Source organism: Pristiophorus japonicus, chromosome 2 (genome assembly GCF_044704955.1).
Source record: "Pristiophorus japonicus isolate sPriJap1 chromosome 2, sPriJap1.hap1, whole genome shotgun sequence".
Classification (NCBI taxonomy): Eukaryota; Metazoa; Chordata; class Chondrichthyes; family Pristiophoridae; genus Pristiophorus; species Pristiophorus japonicus.
Window position 1 is genome coordinate 155445383 of NC_091978.1, and position 21763 is coordinate 155467145.

A 21763-nucleotide genomic window follows, 5' to 3' on the forward strand; every position below is an offset into this window, starting at 1 on the left:
AAGATTCTGTAACTATACTTGAATTAGCAATGTTTTTAGGGCATCTGTAGCATTGTTGGGGCAGGCAAAGATGGAAATTGGGGCAGGTCAAGTTACACCGGATCTATATCTTATTAGACTCAGTGTAACTTGGGTTCTAACAGGACATAGACACAAGGGGGCGTGCACTTCTTGCGTTCACCCCCGTTTCAGGTGATGCAGAAAAAAGTCGGACTGGGAGGATGACATCATTTCCTGCAATTCCTGCCAATCCCACCTCCTGTGCCCCCAACTGTACATCTGTAAGAAGCAGGAGCAATAGACTGTTGGTCATCCAGAGGTGGGGCCCACCATATTCTTAAAGAACAGCTTCCTTACAGCAGCCAGATGCAATGTGTTCAGAGGCTGTAAGAAAAGTACCCTTTGTAGAATAGGGCCAATGTTTTCCTCTTTGCCTTTCCTGCTGCCAGACTTGCTTGCATTTCTCCCGAATGGCTTGTCAATGCTACAATCTGTATCAAACCTTGGTTAGATCACACAAGAGTACTGCATATAGTTCTGGTTGCCATATTATAAAAAGGATATAGACGCACTGGAGAGGGTGCAGAGAAGATTTACAAGGATGATATCGAAAATGCGAGGGTATACATATCAGGAAAGGTTGAACAGGCTAGGTCTCTTGAAAAAAGGCGGCTCAGGAGTGACCTAATAGAGGTCTTTAAAATGATGACAGGTTTTGATAGAATGGGTACAGAGAGAATGTTTCCACTTGTGGCGAAGAGCATAACTGGAGGCCACCAATACAAAAGAGTCACCAAGAAATTCAACAGGGAATTCAGAAAAAGATTCTTTACCCAAAGAGTGGTGAGAATGTGGAACTCGCTACCACAGGCAATGGTTGAAGCGAATAGTATAGATGCATTTAAGGGGAAGCTGGACAAGCGTATGACGGAGTAGATTTTAGAGCATTATGCTGATAGATTTAGATGAGGAAAGAAGGGAGGAGGCTCGAGTGGTGCATAAACGCCAATATGCCGAATGGTCTGTTCCTGTGCCGTATATCCTATGTAATCCTATGTAAGCTGCACCAATACTGGCACGGGCACCCACCAGGATAGGGAAACTACCTGGTGCTGGGAATTCAGATGCACAACTGAGTGGCACTGAAGAGGCCTTGCTTCACCATTGTTAAGCCAGCGGAGTGGGATCATGGGCTTTACGGGCTGAAATGCTCTTTCACCGGCCAACATGATCAAATGGTTGATAGTCACTCTTAGCTGAATGAACACAGAGCTTTGTTTTTAAATGGCTCTGTTTTTAAGAACTGTAACTTCCAGGTTGCTCTAAGTTTTGATTGTGTGATATACGGCAATGTAAGTAATGCATCCAATAAACCTATATTGTTGGGAATGTACAGCACTTGTGGGTAAAACAAAACTCCTATTGTAAACTGCAAGATAACCAAAGGCCAACTCAATTCCTGTCGTTATCATTGCTGAAAAAGTACAGTATGTTCTTGGTTTTGGTAATAAAATGCAGGAGGGATTGACTATGCTGGTATTGCCATATTCATGTTGAGTAACAAAATGAAAGTTACTTATGTTCAACTGGATGAGTCAGGCTGAAGCATTTACTGTAGCAAATAGTGCTACCCCAATGGCTCAGTGAGTTTATTCAACAAGGAGCTGACCAGTAGGTTTCCCAGGCTTGATCCCCGGCCAGTTCTGAGTAGCTGATCTCAGTGAACCTGTCTTGCATACCTTGTTTCATCTTCTTTATCTTTGAAATAAAAAGAGAGGACTGCCTAATTCCAGAATTTAATTGCAACGAGAAAAGTTCTTGCTGCCAAATCTCTTGGATTCAGAAAAACTCTTCCTCTTTTTCCTCTACCTGCTGCCACTTTGTAACATCATCTGCAGGTATGGGTTTTCATTTGTATGCTGATGTCACCCAGCTTCACCTTTCCATCACTTCCGTTGACCCTACATCGCCTGTCTGACATCAAGTCATGGATGAGTCTAAATTTCCTCAACTGAACATTGGGAAGACCGAGGGCATGGTTTTCAGTCGCTGCCATAAACTCCACTCTCTTGCCATTGACTTCATTTTCCTCCGCAGCCAAGCCGTGTATAACAATACCACCCAGCCAGAATCTCCAAAAGTATGTACCACAACTTTGCCATCCCGAAAGGTGCAACAATGTAGCAGATGGAGGAGGGAGAGGTCTAAGCACAGCTAAGAGCAGTTCAAGACAGTCCTAATGAGCCAGAAGATATCCCTGCGCTGGATGTGGCATTACCCTAAGGGGCAGCAGCCTCATCCATATTTACACCAACCATGCTTCTGATGCCGAGCAAGCCATCAACACATCCACTGATCTGCATGGGCAGACCTCTGGATAGTTATGATAGCAGTGAAGCCCTGCCTAATAGCTCTCTCCATCTGATAATTCAGCAAGTTGAACGTGGTCCCAAGGCCTCTATAGAAGCAGACTGAGTATTCATGAGAAATACTCCGACTGGGTTTAGGACCGCTGTCACCATAGGCGCCTCTGCATGTGACTTTGAAGTTAACATGTTCTGTTTAGCAGCTATGCACTACTGCGTATGAGAAGCATAAAATCATAGAAATTGTTGGACAGAAGGAGACCATTCAGCCCATTGCAACTGTGCTGATGCTAATTCCTTAACTGGAGCTAGGATAGATTTTTTTCTATCAGTGCTCATTTGCATCCAAGAGGAAACAGCTGCCCACATTTTTCCTCCCCAGGTCAATCACACAGCTCAGGCAGACTCCAGGTATAGGTGCAGCCTCCGGCAGGGCCACGGTGACTGTACATCGGGGAATAAATGGGAACACCTGCTGTGCTCCTACCTCCTGTTATCAGAATCTTCTGGCTGCTGCTGAACAATAGCAATCAGACGACAGCAAGTCTCTCCAATTGTCCTGTGGAGAGAGCTAAATATAAAGTTTAAGACTAGCCTCTGTTTCTTTAGTCTGTCTCCAGGATCCCCACTGGCCCCTCTGGTTGGCACGGGCCTGCAGCATGTTCAATAGGTAGCTCTCTCCTGAGCCACCCAACAAGCAAACGTAGAGCAAGTTGAGGCAGGAGGCCATGAACATCTTCTTTTGCCTCATTACACTATCTGCGATGGATCTGCCCTATTACAGGAACAGGCCCACTTGCAACCCTAGGGGAAATACCAAGAAACTCCAGGGTAGTGAAACAGAGGCAGGGGCTCGATGTATTGAGCCACTGCCCCATTTTCCTCCTGCCCTGTACATGGAGAAGGCTGATTCCCCAGGCGAGCGGCAGAGGAAAGCCTGCCTAATCCCATTTCTTTGTCCTTTCTCCATATTCTGTTATATTCTTGACTTTTCAAATACTAATTGAATTCCAATTTTAAATGATGTCTCTTGATAGTAAAGCATTCAACATTCTAATAACTGTCTGTGTAAAAACATTTCTTTTAATGCTGGTAGTGGACTTCTTCCTCATCTCCAACATTTGACTTTTGGACACAGCATTTGCTACTTCATGCCAAGCTGAGTGGATGGAGCTCCTGTGGGAAGGGTGTCCTGGACTCTGAAAGAGAGTCACTTTCCTTTGCTGCACTTCTTGCACATGCAGCTCCAAAGCAGTATCAGCTTGGTGGCCTTTACCAACCGTTTCCAGTTTGTGCTCAGAAAGAATTAAGAAAACCCTTCAAGTAGCAATTACAGCCTTTAAGAGATGCAGCAGCTGCTATTTCCCACCTTGCCCTCAGCTGATAGCTAGATCCCACTGAAAACCCCACCTTGAGCTAGGGGCTCACTATGCATAACTCAGTGCTATGCTGAAGTGCCAGGACCATAAATGTTCTCCTAATGTAGGATAGTGTAATCAATGCTCTTGTACATCAGATGAATTAGCGGTTTTCTTAAAAGCAGACAGACTTCTTCCTCAGAGGGGCAGGGGAGCCCTTTAAGCTGCTCCAGGTGCCGAGGGTCCTCCAGCAGCTGACAGTTTCCACTCACCCACTAGCTGGAACATTGTCAGGAGCTAAAAATATTCAAAGAAGACTGATCCAGAGAAATTCACTGGGGTCAGCAGTAAAACCAACTCCAGTTATATGATGGAATAGCCCACCGGGGAAAAGTTCTGGAATCTGGCTCCAAGTTATACAGGCCAGGAAAGTCCTGGATTAGACCCCTTTTCAATGCTTAGTTAGCTGATCACAGCTAGAGCAAAAGCACGGTTTGTCTCATTGGCTCTGGATTAGGGAGGGGAAAGCAGGTAAGCCTTCCTGTATCCAATTGCTATCCAGCAAACCATGTCATAAATTTCAGGCCAGCACAGACTCGGTCACAGCTGCAATGCCTTCCACAGTTGGATAGCCTGCTGGCACTCATTGTTAAGGTTGAAACATGAAGAATGTCATTTTGTAAGAGGTATCACTGCCATTGGAATCTCTTTAGGAAGGGGAGAAAATTGGAGGACAACATTTTATAAGAATGTGTGCCTCATAAGTAGGTTCTGCTGGGAATCAAAGCCTGTTGCCACCTAATTGACTGCTGTTTCATTCTTTGTTGATTCAGTTTGTTAATTCTGATGTTTTAAAAAATCTTATAAGGAGACAGTTGTCCATAAAGAGGAAATGAATTACAAATTTCCAAATGTAAGTGTGTTTGTTTACTTTTTGAAATATTTGTCCTTACCAATTGATAAGACAACATTCCTCTATATTATTGTTTGCAGATGGTGGCTGTCAAAGCTTTTCAGTGTCAAATACATATTATAAGGGTTGTGTCCGCATTCCAGAAATGCATGACTGTCAGCCAAAACAATAACATTCAAGCGTGTTCTGCTCTATTTCTTCTTTATTCCTCGTGAGTTATTTCCCTCCCGATGCTTGACTACAGTTTGACAGCTCCCCTCTGGTCACTTACCCAGTGGCATTATTCATGTGTGAGCTTTGACAGTGAGTCAACAGGCTATTGTACCATAGAAGCACCACAGCCAAACCTGATCCTATTCCAACATCCACTTTCATTGGGGGGGGGGGGGGGGGGGTCACTGGATAGCGAGCAGAGGCAGAAATGCTGACTGATTTCCCCTCCCGAACCCACAACAATGAGACCAATTGTAGTGCCTCCACTTTGGCCCCATGTTACATCGGCTAACTCAGCCACAGACCAGGAATAAAACCTGGGACATTCCAGGTCTAGAATGGCTCAGCTACGACTGGATAAACTCACTGAGCATGTCCTCTGTACTATTATTTTCATTATGTACTCACCAAACACTTTGAATGGTCTTCCAAGATGGTTAATGGAGGCAGTTAGATGCTGTGACACTGGGACCCTTAGGCTCTATGGAAGGATAAACTAGATGAGTCAAATAATTTCTCTCAGGCGTACTTATCTTAGAATTATAGAATTATAGAATGGTTACATCACAGAAGGAGGCCATTCTGCCCGTCAAGCCTGAGCTGGCTCTCTGCAAGAGCATTTCAGCTAGTCCCACTCCCCCGCCCTTTCCCCGTAGTCCTGCAAATTTTTTCCCTTCATGTACTTATCCAATTCTCTTTTGAAAGCCACGATTGAATCTGCCCCCACCACCCTTTCAGGCAGTGCATTCCAGATCATAACCATTCACTGTGTAAAAAAGTTTTATCTCTTGTTACCTTTGGTTCTCGACCTTTCTGCCAATGGGAACAGTTTCTCAATCTATTCTGTCTAGACCCCCCCATGATTTTGAACACCTCTATCAAATCTCCTCTCATCCGTCTCTGCTCTAAGGAGAACAACCCCAACTTCTCCAGTATATCGACATAACTGAAGTCCCTCATCCCTGGAACCATTCTTTGAGAACATACATTCCTCATGCTTTAACGAAGTTTCCAACATTCACAACCAATAATCCGGCTACATTGCATAAAGCTGCTATACAAAACAGCTGGACAGTTAGTGCACAGATTTGATCAATCTTGGACCATACAAAAACCCTTTGTTGACATTAGTTGGTGCACATACTATCGAGTATACAGTGACCTGATATTCTGTAATTTGAAATGCCTTATGTGCTGTTTGATCCTAGCTGTTTTTAATTAGACCCATTCCACTCAGTTGATACTATTTCAGTTCCTTCAAATGTTTATACTTACTTGCGAATTTAATATGCAGCTGTAATGCAAACAGTATTTTGTGTTTGTGAAGCACTGAAAAATTGCATGAGTCTTTTTCATCTGTAAATTAACAAATGTTATGATTTTCAGGTTTTTCTCTCATGTTTAGTGCTAAAGACCCTCTGTAAGTGAGCCCTTGATCCTTGCCAACCAAAGTGTTACCCTTTAGTGCATGCTATATGGTAATGTAGCATTGTCCAGGGTCAAACAGAACATCCTTTTTACTACAGTTTGATGACTGGAAATGACACAAGCTTTCTCTTCTCCATTAGTTCTGTAATAATTGAAGAATAATTGTTCCATCGGTCCTTTTATCACAAACATAAACGACTTTTACAAATGCTCACAATTTAATTTACCAACTGTTTTTAAAAATCATTTTATGCGATCAAAAACAATAAATTAATCATTCAACATGCAGCGTTGACAGATGGAAACACAATAAGTAAAGGCTTACTATTAATACTATCATTCAGAACAGAAACACTCTGGCATCACAGCAGGCGTGTCACTTGATGAACAGTAGCAACATTGTGAACATTCAAGGGGTATTGATAAACTTCATCTTTCCAACAAAAAAACGAAAGGACCTACTGAGTGATAGGATTTTGGTAATGAAAGGAGGGAAAAGACGCTCTTCAGTCAGGCTATTAAATCAGAATCATCTAATATACGGAAAGGTGATGGACGCCTCCACGACAATTGTAATTGCTGATTTACAATCAGTTGAGAAGTTGGGATCAAATCAAACTGTGCATTCTAGATGATACTAGCTCTTTTATTTTGCTCTGCCCAATGGAATACTTTACTTTCACATGGAGTTTACTCCAGAGTAGCAGCGACTGAAACTTGTCCAATTAACACAAGAAAGTTCAAAGCAGTGTTGGGACAAAGATTCTCTGCTTTATGATTCAAAGCCAAATACTCAGTAAATGTGTCCTGGGCCAGCTTGGTTTTCACAATCAAATATCATTTGTTGCCTGTTTGACTGACACGCCCAGAATTTCCTCGTGGGTTCATAAACGGGTTTCAGCAGAAGTTACGGCAACTGATCGGAAGAACTCCTGAAGAAATTCACTCCTTTAAAGAACTAAGTAAGTGTTGTGAGCCCTCAACATCCTATTGTATGCAGCACTAAGAAATAGTTTGATTCCCAGTATGCGCTGAGTTAGACAAACTTAGATGTGGGGTGATACAATTGGCCTTCGTGCCGCTGGGCTAAGGAGGGGGAAATTTCAGCTGGAGTTGCTGCTTCTGATCACTATCAATGTCGATATCAGAGGGGTAATTTTCAGAGTTTCCCATCGCTGTGGGGAACCTTACCCATCAGCTGCACATATAGGTCAGTCGTGGGCACACTACCTTCAATTTTCCATCCATTCTTATTAAATTGCTCCCCCCACCCCGCCCCAGATGTCAATTGAATCCGGCTTGGTTGCACTCCAGTGCCAACACTCACCGCCTGGGCTCACACACAAAGAATGGCCATATGGGCAAGCTACTGGAGGCTGGCATCAACCGCGGAACTTCAACATGAGTCCGTGGGGTTAGATTTTCCTCATTGGCAGATTACTGCTGGAAGTGCCCAAGGACTGTACTTCTACCTTCCAGCGTTACACTGCTGAGAATCAGTCCAAATGACCTCAATGCACCTTCATTACATCTTTATGATGGGCTCCCAGGCACGATTAGCCTCTGTGGGGAGAGGAAAATCTAATGCTGGTGCAGCAGCTGAAAGAGCCAGAGTCCGTCACAAGGTGGTTCAATGCAGTGTCTGAGGCGTGTGCCTCTTCAGAGCACCGAGCCCACAAATTTAATGACATCTTCAGTTGAGGTATAATTCTTTGTAGCCTGACAAAAGAGGACCCAGATTTTTGGCCCTGAGGGAAGAAAGCTCTGATGATCGCAGCCTGTAGAAGGAGGTGACTGTGGCAGTGAGAGCTACCTTCAGGGACACTGCAAGGCTACTCAGTGATGAAAGAAGTTGAATCAACTCTCCTGGAAAGCTCTGGTAACAAAAATCAGTCATACCTTGAAACAATGCGCTGTCATAATCATAATAACATAAGAAATAGGAGCAGGAGTAGGCCATTTGGCCCCTCGAGCCTGCTCCACTCCACTTCACTGCCCGCTCCCCATAACCCTTTACTCCCTTATCATTCAAAAATCTGTCCATCACCACCTTAAATATATTCAATGACCCAGTCTCCACAGCTCTCTGGGGCAGAGAATTCCATAGATTTACAACCCTCTGAGAGAAGAAATATCTTCTCATCTCAGTTTTAAATGGCCCCTTATTCCAAAACTGTGTCCCCTGTTGTGCATGTATAACATAAGTTTATACCCTGTACACTCAATGTACAGTCACATAAGACTACTGGATATATCTTCACACTGTATACAATATGCTTGTACCACCAGAGGGTGCAACTGGTGGAGACCAAGGGTGTCACCTGTACACTACAGGTAACCAGGTATAAAAGGGAGCACACCATGCTGTAGCCTCACTCAGGAGCTGTAATAAATGGACTAAGGTCACCACAGTTCCAGTACAATACTTTAGCTCGTGGAGTCATAGAAACATAGAAAATAGGTGCAGGAGTAGGCTATTCGGCCCTTCGAGCCTGCACCACCATTCAATGAGTTCATGACTGAACATGCAACTTCAGTACCCCATTCCTGATTTATAAGAACATAAGAATTAGGAACAGGAGTAGGCCATCTAGCCCCTTGAGCCTGCTCCGCCATTCAATAAGATCATGGCTGATCTGGCCGTGGGCTCAGCTCCACTTACCCGCCCGCTCCCCATAGACCTTAATTCCCTCATTGGCTAAAAATCTATCTATCTGTGATTTGAATACATTCAATGAGCTAGCCTCAACTGCTTCCTTGGGCAGAGAATTCCACAGATTCACAACCCTCTGGGAGAAGAAATTCCTTCTCAACTCGGTTTTAAATTGGCTCCCTCCTATTTTGAGGCTGTGCCCCTTAGTTCTAGTCTCCCCGACCAGTGGAAACAACCTCTCTGCCTCTATCTTGTCTATCCCTTTCATTATTTTAAATGTTTCTATATGATCACCCCTCATCCTTCTGAACTCCAACGACTAAAGACCCAGTTTACTCAATCTATCATCATAAGGTAACCCCCTCATCTCCGGAATCAGCCGAGTGAATCGTCTCTGTACCCCCTCCAAAGCTAGTATATCCTTCCTTAAGTAAGGTGACCAAAACTGCACGCAGTTCTCCAGGTGCGACCTCACCAATACCCTGTACAGTTGCAGCAGGACCTCCCTGCTTTTGTACTCCATCGCTCTCGCAATGAAGACCAACATTCCATTCGCCTTCCTGATTACCTGCTGCACCTGCAAACTAACTTTTTGGGATTCATGCACAAGGAAACAACAGGGCCCGTGAATATTACGGGGCTCTGTTCTCTCCGGATCCGTCCAGCGAGGAAGCGCGTAGAGTTTTGTGGGAGGACCTGCCGAAAGTCAGCCCGGAGGGCGGTGAAAATTTGGAAGCTCCGCTAAGCCTGGCGGAGCTGACCGGTGCCCTCGCCCGGCTCTCGAGGGGAAAAACCCCGGGGCTGGATGGGCTGACCGTGGAGTTCCACAGGGCGTTCTGGGACGTCCTGGGGAGCGACTACGCGCAGGTCCTGGGGGAAAGTCTGGCGACCGGGGAGATGCCCCTCTCTTGGCGCAGGGCAGTCATCGTCCTGCTGCCTAAGAAGGGCAATCTCCGCCTCCTTAAGAACTGGCGCCCGGTCTCCCTCCTCAGCACGGACTACAAAATCTTCGCCAGGGCGATGTCTGCTCGCCTTGGTGCCGTGCTGGACCACATGATCCACCCCGACCAGTCCTACATGGACCCGGGCCGGACAATCCACGACAACATCCATCTGGTCCGGGACCTCATCCATCATTCCCAGGAGGCTGGTCTGTCGGTCGCCTTCTTATCTCTCGACCAAGAGAAGGCGTTCGACAGGGTGGATCACGACTATCTGCTCGGAACTCTGCGCGCTTTCGGGTTCGGGACGCATTTCGTCGCCCGGATCCGACTTTTGTACGCCGCCGCGGAGTGTCTGATTAAGGTTAACGGGTCCTTGACGGCGCCCCTTCGCTTTAGGAGAGGGGTGCGCCAGGGATGCCCCATGTCCGGCCAGTTATACGTCGTTTGCGTGGAGCCTTTCCTGCGCCTCTTGCGGACGAGGTTGACGGGACTGGCTCTGCAAGGGCCGGGCATGGAGGTCGTCCTCTCGGCTTACGCCGATGACGTGCTCCTCGCGGTAGAGGATCCCGCTGACCTGCGGAGGATGCGTGAGTGCCAAGTGATTTACTCGGCCGCATCCTCCGCCAGAATCAACTGGGAGAAATGTTCCGGACTCCTGGTGGGTCAGTGGCGAGTGGACTCCCTGCCGGAGGAGCTCAGGCCTTTTGCCTGGAGCACGACCCATCTCCTCTATCTGGGAGTCTACCTTAGCCCCGACGAGGGAGCCTGGCCGGCGAACTGGCAGGAGCTGGAGGCCAAGGTCGCCGCTCACCTAGGGCGCTGGACAGGACTGCTCCGAGTGCTGTCCTACAGGGGTCGAGCGCTAGTCATAAACCAGCTGGTGGCCGCAATGTTGTGGTACCGGCTGGTCACTTTGACCCCTCCCCCTGCGTTTGTCGCCAAGATACAGAAGAAGCTGGTGGACTTCTTCTGGAACAACAGGAAGCACTGGGTCTCTGCTGCGGTCTTGAGTCTCCCGCTTGAGGAGGGCGGTCAGTCGTTGGTGTGCGTCAGCGCCCAGCTCGCGACTTTCCGTCTTCAGACCCTGCAGAGATACCTTTACGTCGAGCCCCCTCCTAGGTGGTGCGCTCTGGCGACGTATTTCTTCCGCCAGCAGCGCGACCTCAACTACGACACGCAGCTCCTGTTTGTGAACTTGGGGGGTGTCAGGACCACCCTCCGGGAGCTGCCTGTCTTTTACAGGGACCTCATCAGGGTCTGGAACAAAGTCTCCACCAAGCGCAGCTCTCCGCCGGCTGGAGTGGCGGCTGTCCTGCAGGAGCCGCTGCTCGGGAATCCGTACCTCCACGACCGAGGTTTTATGTGGCGGTCGGAAGAGAGGGCTGTGGCTGGTGAGGTGACCAGGGTCAGGGACCTGCTCGATGGCGGAGGAGCGGGCTGGATGGCGCCAGGCACGCTGGCGCGGCGCCTAAATTCAGCCGACGTCCGCCATGCGGCCGAAGCCATCGAGTCGCTAAAAACAGCTTTGGGCCCTGACTCTGTTAGGTGTATCGAGGAGGCTCAAGCACGTGGGGAGATCCTGTCCGAACTGACCCCCGTCCGGACGGAATTCCTCATTGGCGCCAAATCCCGGAACCTCCCTCGGGGGCCGGCGCCTCACAACTTGTGCCGCCTCGGGGAAATCCCCTCCGTGCCTTTCAGTTCCGCGCGGAGGGGTTTCCTGTACGGGCTGCTCCTGCACACTCTCAACTTTGCCATCCTCGCCGGCCGTCCGGACACGCCATGGCGTACCATCTTGCCATCCGGAGGAGGCGGGGGTCCCCGATGGAGGGCACTCTATGCGGGAGTCCTCCCACTATTCATCGGGGACTTGGCCTGGAGGGTGGTGCACGGAGCAGTGCCATGCAACAAATTTTTAAGCCGGTTCACGGACTCCCAGGCCGCCTGCAATTTCTGCGGTCTGGAGGAGTCCGTGTTCCATGTTTTTACTGAGTGCACGAGGTTGCAGCCCCTGTTTCATTATCTAAAGGGGCTGCTCCTGAAATTCTGGCTGCACTTCAGTCCCACTCTCCTGATCTTTGGGCACCCTGTGCGTTGGGGAGCGGGTAGGTCCGAGGGCCTCTTCGTAGGACTGCTCCTGGGCACGGCCAAGGGTGCCATCAGCCGGTCCAGGCAGCGGGCGGTCAAGGGGGTCGTTCAACCTGACTGCCTGCCTCTCTTCCGCTCTTACATCCGGTCCAGGGTGTCCTTGGAGATGGAGCACGCGGTGTCCACTGGTACGCTCGCGGCCTTCCGCGAGAGGTGGGCACCGGAGGGACTGGAGTGCATCATCACGCCCGGCAACCAAATTTTAATTTGATTTTACGTTTTAAAGTTTAATTTGTTTTAATTGCCGGTGCTTTTAGTGTCCCCCTCCCCTTTTATAGGGGGCACTGGAAAAAATTTGATTTTAGCGCCCAAAAAAAAACACAAAAAAGAAAAAAAGGGCCTTGTAAATGTCTGCTGTGTCATCCAGGGCGGGTGGCACGGTTTAATGTTTTATGTTTTACAGGTAGACTCAAAGAGTTTCATGCACAAGGAAGCCCAGCATGTTGTAATTTCTCCCCATTCAAATAATATTCCCTTTTACTGTTATTTTTTCCCCAAGGTGGATGACCTCACACTTTCCAACATTGTATTCCATCTGCCAAACCTTAGCCCATTCGCTTAACCTATCTAAATCTCTTTGCAGCCTCTCTGTGTCCTCTACACAACCCGCTTTCCCACTAATCTTTGTGTCATCTGCAAATTTTGTTACACTACACTCTGTCCCCTCTTCCAGGTCATCTATGTATATTGTAAACAGTTGTGGTCCCAGCACCGATCCCTGTGCACACCACTAACCACCGATTTCCAACCCGAAAAGGACCCATTTATCCCGACTCTCTGCTTTCTGTTAGCCAGCCAATTCTCGATCCATGCTAATACATTTCCTCTGACTCCGCGTACCTTTATCTTCTGCAGTAATCTTTTGTGCGACACCTTATCGAATGCCTTTTGGAAATCTAAATACACCACATCCATCGGTACACCTCTATCCACCATGCTCGTTATATCCTCAAAGAATTTCAGTAAATTAGTTAAACATGATTTCCCCTTCATGAATCCATGTTGCGTTTGCTTGATTGCACTATTCCTATCTAGATGTCCCACTATTTCTTCCTTAATGATAGCTTCAAGCATTTTCCCCACTACAGATATTAAACTAACCGGCCTATAGTTACCTGCCTTTTGTCTGCCCCCTTTTTTAAACATTAGCTGCTTTCCAATCCGATGGTACCTCCCCAGAGTCCAGAGAATTTTGGTAGATTATAACAAATGCATCTGCTATAACTTCCGCCATCTCTTTTAATGCCCTGGGATGCATTTCATCAGGACCAGGGGAATTGTCTACCTCGAGTCCCATTAGCCTGTCCAGCATTACCCCACTAGTGATAGTGATTATCTCAAGGTCCTCCCTTCCCACATTCCCGTGACCAGCAATTTTTGTCATGGTTTTTGTGTCTTCCACTGTGAAGACCGAAGCAAAATAATTGTTTAAGGTCTCAGCCATTTCCACATTTCCCATTATTAAATCCCCCTTCTCATCTTCCATGGGACCAACATTTACTTTAGTCACTCTTTTCCGTTTTATATATCGGTAAAAGCTTTTACTGTCTATTTTTATGTTTTGCGCAAGTTTACTTTCGTAATCTATCTTTCCTTTCTTAGTCATTCTTTGCTGTCGTGTAAAATTTTCCCAATCTTCTAGTTTCCCACTAATCTTGGCCACTTTATACGCATTGGTTTTTAATTTGATACTCTCCTTTATTTCCTTGGTTATCCACGGCTGGTTATCCCTTCTTTTTCACTGGAATATATTTTTGTTGAGCGCGATGAAAGAGCTCCTTAAAAGTCCTCCACTGTTCCTCAATTGTGCTACCGTTTAGCCTGTGTTCCCAGTCTACTTTAGCCAACTCTGCCCTCATCCCACTGTAGTCCCCTTTGTTTAAGCATAGTACTCTCATTTGAGACACTACTTCCTCACTCTCAATCTCTATTACAAATTCAACCATACTGTGATCACTCATTCCGAGAGGATCTTTTACGAGGAGATCGTTTTATTATTCCTGTCTCATTACACAGGACCAGATCTAAGATAGCTTGCTCCCTTGTAGGTTCTGTAACATACTGTTCTAAGAAACAATCCCGTATGCATTCTATGAATTCCTCCTCAAGGCTACCCCGTGCGATTTGATTTGACCAATCGATATGTAGGTTAAAATCCCCCATGATTACTGCCGTTCCTTTTTCACATGCCTCCATTATTCCCTTGATTATTGTCCGCCCCACCGTGAAGTTATTATCTGGGGGCCTATAATCTATGCACACCAGTGACTTTTTCCCCTTACTATCGCTAATCTCCAACCACAATGATTCAACATTTTGTTCATTAGAGCCAATATCGTCTCTCACAACTGCCCTGATATCCTTTATTAACAGAGCTACCCCACCTCCTTTCTCTTCTTGTCTATCTTTCCGAATTGTCAGATACCCCTGTATGTTTAATTCCCAGTCCTGGCCACCCTGCAACCACGTTTCAGTAATGGCCACCAAATCATACCCATTTGTAATGCTTTCTCGCCGTACCCCTTGATCCCCCTAGTAGTAAGGACTACATCTAACTCCTTTTTGAAGTAATTACTAGAGTGCTTACAGACACAATAACTGGCAACGAGATTACAAATTTCCACGTGAAAAATGGCTAGCCTTGGCAACTTTCAACAATTTGTTGAAGAGGAAGAGTGGGAGGCCTTTGTGGAAAGGCTCGAACACTACTTCATTGCGAACGACCTGGCGGGAGACACACCGACCTCGCTGACTGATAAGTGCAGAGCTATCCTGTTCAGCAGTTGTGGACCCACCATCTATGGCTTTGTCAGGGACTTGCTAGCCCCAGAGAAGACAGCAACCAAAACATATGGGGAGCTCATAATAATGATACAGGAACAGCTCAAACCTAAAGAGAGCATCCTCACAGCCAGACACCGGTTCTACACACACCAGCGGCCCGAAGGCCAAGAAATCCCCAAATATGCTGCAGACCTCAGACGATTAGCTGTACCGTATAATTTTGGCGACCACCTCACCGAAGCGCTGAGACACATCTTCGTTATCGGAATCGGCCACGAGGGCCTTCTCCACAGGCTGCTTTCGGCGGACACCACAGTCATCCTGCAGAAGGCAATTAATGTGAGACAGGCATTCATGGCCTCGGCCTGCGATTCCAAGCAGATGACTCACTCCCAGGACTCTAACCCGGCAAGTACTGTGAACCGACTGGTGTCTTTTAGAGGCAGGTCTGCTGCAAGTGGTCTCTCTCAGGGTAGAGAGAACAGAACCCCGAGTCCCGCAACCCTGAGTCCGCCACATGGGGCCAACCGGCCAACTCCACGCTGGCGCTGTGGAGGAAATCACAGGGCTCACCAGTGCCGCTATAAAAGTATACTTGCAAAGACTGTAACACGAAGGGCCACCTACAGCGAATGTGCAAGAGAAATTTTACTCACCGAGTCACTGAAGAGTTGGCCGATCATCCGGACTCCAGCGATGATGAAGAGAGAGTCCATGAGGCAGCTCAGCCCTACGATGAGGTGTACAGAGTGTTTACCTGCTCCGTTGAAAATGGAAGTTGAAATCAACGGTGCTCCAGTCTCGAAGGAGGTGGACACAGGGGCGAGCCAATCGCTGATGAATTAGGCGGCCTTTGAGAAACTCTGGGACAATCCAATCGAACGACCTAAAATGAAGGTTTAGGTGAAGCTGCTCATCTACACAAACGACACCATCCCAGTCGTTGGCAGCGTGGATGTCCAGGTTCCCATGGCGGCACGATGCACAAGTTACCTTTGTGGATTGTTGCTGGTGATGGTCCAACGCTGCTAGGAAGAAGATGGATGAAACAAATCCGTTGGAGCTGGGTAAACCTTCAGGCCCTGGTGATCGACGTCCTACGCAACCCCAAATTTGGATCCAGCACAACACCTGAGAAACCAGCGCTCAACTCGACTGCGTGGAGGCGACACAGACTGCTCAACCCAACGGCGAGATGATCCAGCCCAAACGACCCGACCTCACCTTCCAGGCTCCAGTGGCAGGACTCCGGAGGAAGAAAATTGGCGCAGAAGGTAACTTCCCTGTTTCCGTGGCAGAACCTGAGGAGAAAAGAATCACCGCAGCCTACCTTGTAGAGAGAAAGAAGATGGCGCCCGCACCACGAGATGAAGCGCCTGAAGTAAAGATGGCGGCGGCCAGACCACGAGGGGCAGCGTTGAGGGAGCAACACGTGATGCCGAGCAGCGAACCGGATTGGGGTAAAGACTGCAAGGCCCTTTTAAAGGAGACCGGCAACCCATCGAAATTAAAGGGACAGTTCCACTCTTTGTACAGCAATGCCGACAATACACATGTAAAAGGTGTAATTGACAAATGCAAGTATGTGAATGTAACTTTGTACAAAGATGCCGGTAATACACATGGAAAAGATGTAATTGACAAATGCAAATATGTAAATGTAACAAACCGTGTCGAGTCAGGTGATTGCGGTCGGAGCCAATATATTATAACAGTAAATTAAGTAATGATGTGCGATGCCGGGTTCTACAAGTACGCCGACAAAACCAAGGGCAACCTCCCGTCGGAAGCACCCAGGTCTATCGGGCTACCCGATCATGTAGCCTGCGCCTCCGGGACCTATGTGAGGCCCCAGGGAGTGTGGTCACACACAGAGGGAACATACCAGCTGCAGGGCCAGCGATCAGCGGACGGCAAAGTCACCACTACTGGTATCCTGCCCCAGATCGGCTCTACCTCTCTGGCCACCAGGGCCGGTACCGGGAGCAAGAGGCCAGCACCCTCCAGCCCTCCCAACGGGAACTGGGATGACCAGGCTCCCACTACCGCTGAAGGGCAACAGGGAGACACTTCAGCCCTCAACGGAGGACAGGGAGGACACACACTCCTGTGGCTCTGCCCAACACTAGGCAATGGCAAAGGCCCCGAGACTCAGCCAGGTGAGCGATCCGAGCCCACCCAGCTGGCAGGGGGCACAGCGCCGCCATCAGACAACCTGGGCACAGTCCGGTTACTCTAGAACTAGTGTCCTCACCCTCCTGCACCTACACAACCCAGGGGCAAGACTATGATACCACATATGTACCTTACCTGTAAAATGTACCTGAAACCCAAACAGTGATGTAATTAATCATATGTTCGTTCCATCTGTACATGTATACACATGCAGGTGTTGAGCCACACACATGGTCTATGTATGGGGGGGGGGGGGGAAATGGATGTGTGTAGTCATGGACACATATGGATCACACCCAGAACCCACTCAACCCCCACTGCAACCTCTAACCGTCCAGTGCTGACCACTTCCCAATGTTGTGGCAATAAGGACTTGGGGGTCTACAGGGAGAGAGCCAAGCCAAACCATAGACAAGGTGCAAGGGCTTTGGGCTCAAGTCTAGGGCCAGAGCACACAATGCAAAGGCTAGTGGCACAAGACTTAGGGGAGAGTGATGTTGTGTATGTATAACATAAGTTTATACCCTGTACACTCAATGTACAGTCACATAAGACTACTGGATGTATCTTCACACTGTATACATTATGCTTGTACCACCAGAGGGTGCAACCGGTGGAGACCTAGGGGTCACCTGTACACTACAGGTAACCAGGTATAAAAGGGAGCTCACCACACTGTACCCGCACTCAGGAGCTGTAATAAATGGACAAAGTCACCACAGTTCAAGTACAATACTTTACCTCGTGGAGCCATTACTGGGATGCCTACAGACACAATATCCCCTAGTTTTAGTTTCCCCATGAGTGGAAATATCCTCTCTGCATCCACCTTGTCGAACCCCCTCATTATCTTATAAGTTTCAATAAGATCACCTCTCATTCTTTTGAACTCCAATGTGTATAGGCCCAGCCTATACAATCTATCCTCATAAGTCAACCCCCTCATCTCCGGAATCAACCGATTGAACCTTCTCTGAACAGCCTCCAATGGAAGTATATCCTTCTTTAAATACGGAGACCAAAACTGTACGCAGTATAGTTATATCTAGCTATCGCTGCATGGCATTGCTCGTGTACCTTTAAGGATGTATGCACTAGAATGCCTACATCCTTTTCTATCTCCACCATCTTTAATGCCTTTCCCTGGAGGGTGTTTGAATGTTTAGAATTTCCCCTGCCCCCATGCATAACACCGCACTTATCTGAGTTATACATCATTTTCCAGTCTTGAGCCCAGTCTCCCAACACTAGGGAATTAGTGGAAGACTCATGTGATAAGGTATTTTGTTGCTAACATCTGTTTGTACTCAATTAAGAAATGCCTTATCTAAGAAATTAATAAATCTAAGTTGCAGAGTGCCTTTACTTTCTTCTTAAAAAGGTAAAATGCACTCAGCTAAAGACAAGAAGGTACCATTTCAACCCCTCATGGTTCCTGTGAAAATCATCAACCAGTCAACTTAGTACCACCCTGCACTATCGGAAAAGTAGGAGACTAGAAATAAAATTGTACAAAAGAGTAGGCACTAAGAGATGGTTTTAAACTGTACGAAGGTTGTCAGATTTACAGTGAGATAGTTTTGTAATTGACAGGGTACATGCAGAATGGTTTAAGGCAAGGTGGGAAAATGACTGTGTGAAGGAGTAGCAGAATGATCTCCAAATAGAAGTTTGGATAGTTACATGTTAATTTGCAACTATGTTGAGTTTGTTGTTAAAGAAGAACCATGATGGCAGGACTCATTCGACAGAGAATCTGGATCTTAGTCAATTGAAGATCTCCCTTACAAGTTCTATCTGCAGCTGTCTGGCTACTGGCAGAACTCAGTTACTGCATTGCGAGACAGGCCCAGTCAAGGCTTCATAGTGAAGTAGCCCTGCCTGGATCAGGGTAACATCAAAGGGGCCAGAACCCACCTTTGGTGCCTGATCAACCGGACATCTCAACACCGTTAATGTGGATCCTCATCTTGTTTCTCTGCAAGGCCGTTGTTTTGAGAGGCCCGGTCTGCAACCATAAAACTTTAAAAAATATCAAAAAGACTTACATTTTTTAAATTCTTGGGATATGGGCATCACTGGCAAGATCGCCATTCATTGTCCATTCCTAATTGTGCTTGAGAAGATGGTGGTGAGGCCATGTTAAAAACATAAGAACATAAGAAAGAGGAGCAGGAGTAGGCCATTTGGCTGATCTGATCATGGACTCAGCTCCACTTCCCTGCCCACTCCCCATAACCCTTTATTCCCTTATCGCTCAAAAATCTGTCCATCTCCGCCTTAAATATATTCAATGACGCAGCCTCCACAACTCTCTGGGGCAGAGAATTCCATAGATTTACAATCCTCAGAGAAGAAATTTCTCCTCATCTCAGTTTTAAATGGGCGGCCACTTATTCTGAGACTATGTCCCCTTGTTTTAGTTTCCCCTAGGAGTGGAAACATCCTCTCTGCATCCACCTTGTTGAGCCCCCTCATTATCTTATAAGTTTCAATAAGATCACCTCTCATTCTTCTGAACTCCAATGTATATAGACCCAACCCACTCAACCTTTCCTCATGTCAACCCCCTCATCTCTGGAATCAACCTAGTGAACCTTCTCTGAACAGTCTCCAATGCAAGTATATCCTTCCTTAAATACGGAGACTAAAACTGAATGCAGTACTTCAGGTGTGGCCTCACCAATATCTTTTACAGTCGCAGCAGGACTTCTCTGCTTTTATACTCTATTCCCCTTGCAATAAAGGCTAACATTCCATTTACCTTCCTGATTACGTGCTGTACCTGCATACTAACTTTTTGTGTTTCATGCACAAGGACCCCTAGGTCCCGCTGTACTGCAGCACTTTGCAATTTTTTTCCATTTAAATTATAATTTGCTTTTCTATTATTTCTGCCAAAGTGGATAACCTCACATTTTCCCATATTTTCCATCTGCCAAATTTTTGCCCACTCACTTAGCCTGTCTATATCCCTTTGCAGATTTTTTGTGTCTTCCTCAAAATTTTCTTTTCCACCCATCTTTGTATCATCAGCAAACTTGGCCACATTACACTCGGTCCCTTCATCCAAGTCATTAATATAGATTGTAAATAGTTGAGGACCCAGCACTGATCCCCGTGGCACCCCAATGGTCACTGCCAACCAGAACATGACCCATTTATCCTGACTCTCTGTTAGTTAGCCAATCTTCTATCCATGCTAATATATTACTCCCAACCCCATGCACTTTTATCTTGTGCAGTAACCTTTTATGTGGCACTTTATTGAATGTCTTCTGGAAATCAAAATACACCACATCCACTGGTTCCCCCTTATCCACCCTGCTCGTTACATCCTCAAAGAACTCTATCAATTGCCAAACATGATTTCCCTTTCATAAAACCATGCTGACTCTGCTTGATTGAAACTTGCTTTTCCAAATGTCTCGCTACTGCATCCTTATTTTCCCAATGACAGATGTTAGGCTAACTGCTCTATAGTTTCCTGCTTTTTGTCTGCCTTCTTTTTTAAATAGGGGCATTACATTTGCAGTTTTCCAATCCGCTGGGACCGCCCCAGAATCCAAGGAATTTTGGTAAATTACAACCAAAGAATCCACTATCTCTGCAGCCACTTCTTTTAAGACCCGAGGAGATAAGCCATCTGGTCCAGGGGACTTGTCTGCCTAAAGTCCCATTTTACCGAGTACTACTTCATTAGTGATAGTGATTGTATTAAGTTCCTCCCTCCCTATAGCCCCTTGATTATCCACTATTGGGATGTTTTTAGTGTCTTCTACCATAAAGACTGATACAAAATATTTGTTCAATGTCTCTGTCATTTCCCTGTTCTCCATTATTAATTCTCCAGTCTCTTCAGTCAAAGGGGAGAGCCTGAGCGATTTTTAAAGTTCGGTCCACTGGGCCACCAAGGAGGGTTTCAGTCGGGCCAGCGGCCTGGCACCCAAGAGAGGGTGCCAGGTTGCCTGTTGACGGCACGGCCGAACCCATGGGCATAATTGTTGGCCCGACATGGCAGTCGGCCGACAAAAAAAAACATGGCGGCAACGCATCCTCCCCTTTAATAGGAGCGGCACCACTATTTTAGAAGGCCACAGCCTCACTGCACTGCCTGAGAAAAGCAGCTTTTGGCACTGCCTGGCGGGAGGAAGATTTCTCAGTGAAATTGTGCCGTCGGGGGTGGGGGGGACATCGGCGGTGCGCACTCTGATGATGCACTTGGGACGGATCGGCAGCAGTGGAGCGGTGGGCGGGGGAGCGGGTCACTGCCGGAATTCCGCAGGAGCGGAATTTTAAAGATGGTGGCCATTAGACGAAAAATCGGTGGTAACAGGCCTTAAGGAAAGGAGCAATATCAGCCCCAAAGAGTCTGCAAATGGATAGGTTAAGTGAGTTGGCAAAAATTTGGCAGATGGAATATGTGGGCAAATGTGAGGTTATTCACTTTGGTAGGAGGAATAGAAAAGCAAAATTATTATTTGAATGGAGAGAGACTACAGAATGCTGCGGTACAGAGGGTTCTGGGTGTCCCCGTACATGAAACACAAAGAGTTAGTATGCAGGTACAGCAAGTAATTAGGAAGGCAAATGGAATGTTGGCCTTTATTGCAAGAGGGGGATGGAGTATAAAAGTAGGGAAGTCTTGCTACAACTCTACAGGGTGTTGGCGAGACCACACCTAGAGTATTGCGTACAATTTTGATCTCCTTATTTAAGGAAGGATATACTTGCATTGGAAGCAGTTCAGAGAAGATTCACTATGTTGATTCCTGGGATGA

General features: G+C 47.0%; 1 long non-coding RNA gene across 1 annotated transcript in view; it reads right to left on the reverse strand.

Annotated features, from left to right (window-relative positions):
• The window catches only part of LOC139232580 (uncharacterized), a 98527-nt gene that overhangs the window by 39619 nt on the left and 37145 nt on the right, over window positions 1-21763 (reverse strand). The window contains exon 2 of the long non-coding RNA XR_011588039.1: window positions 5259-5331. This is a non-coding gene — a long non-coding RNA (uncharacterized lncRNA). The remainder of the gene's footprint in view (window positions 1-5258; window positions 5332-21763) is intronic.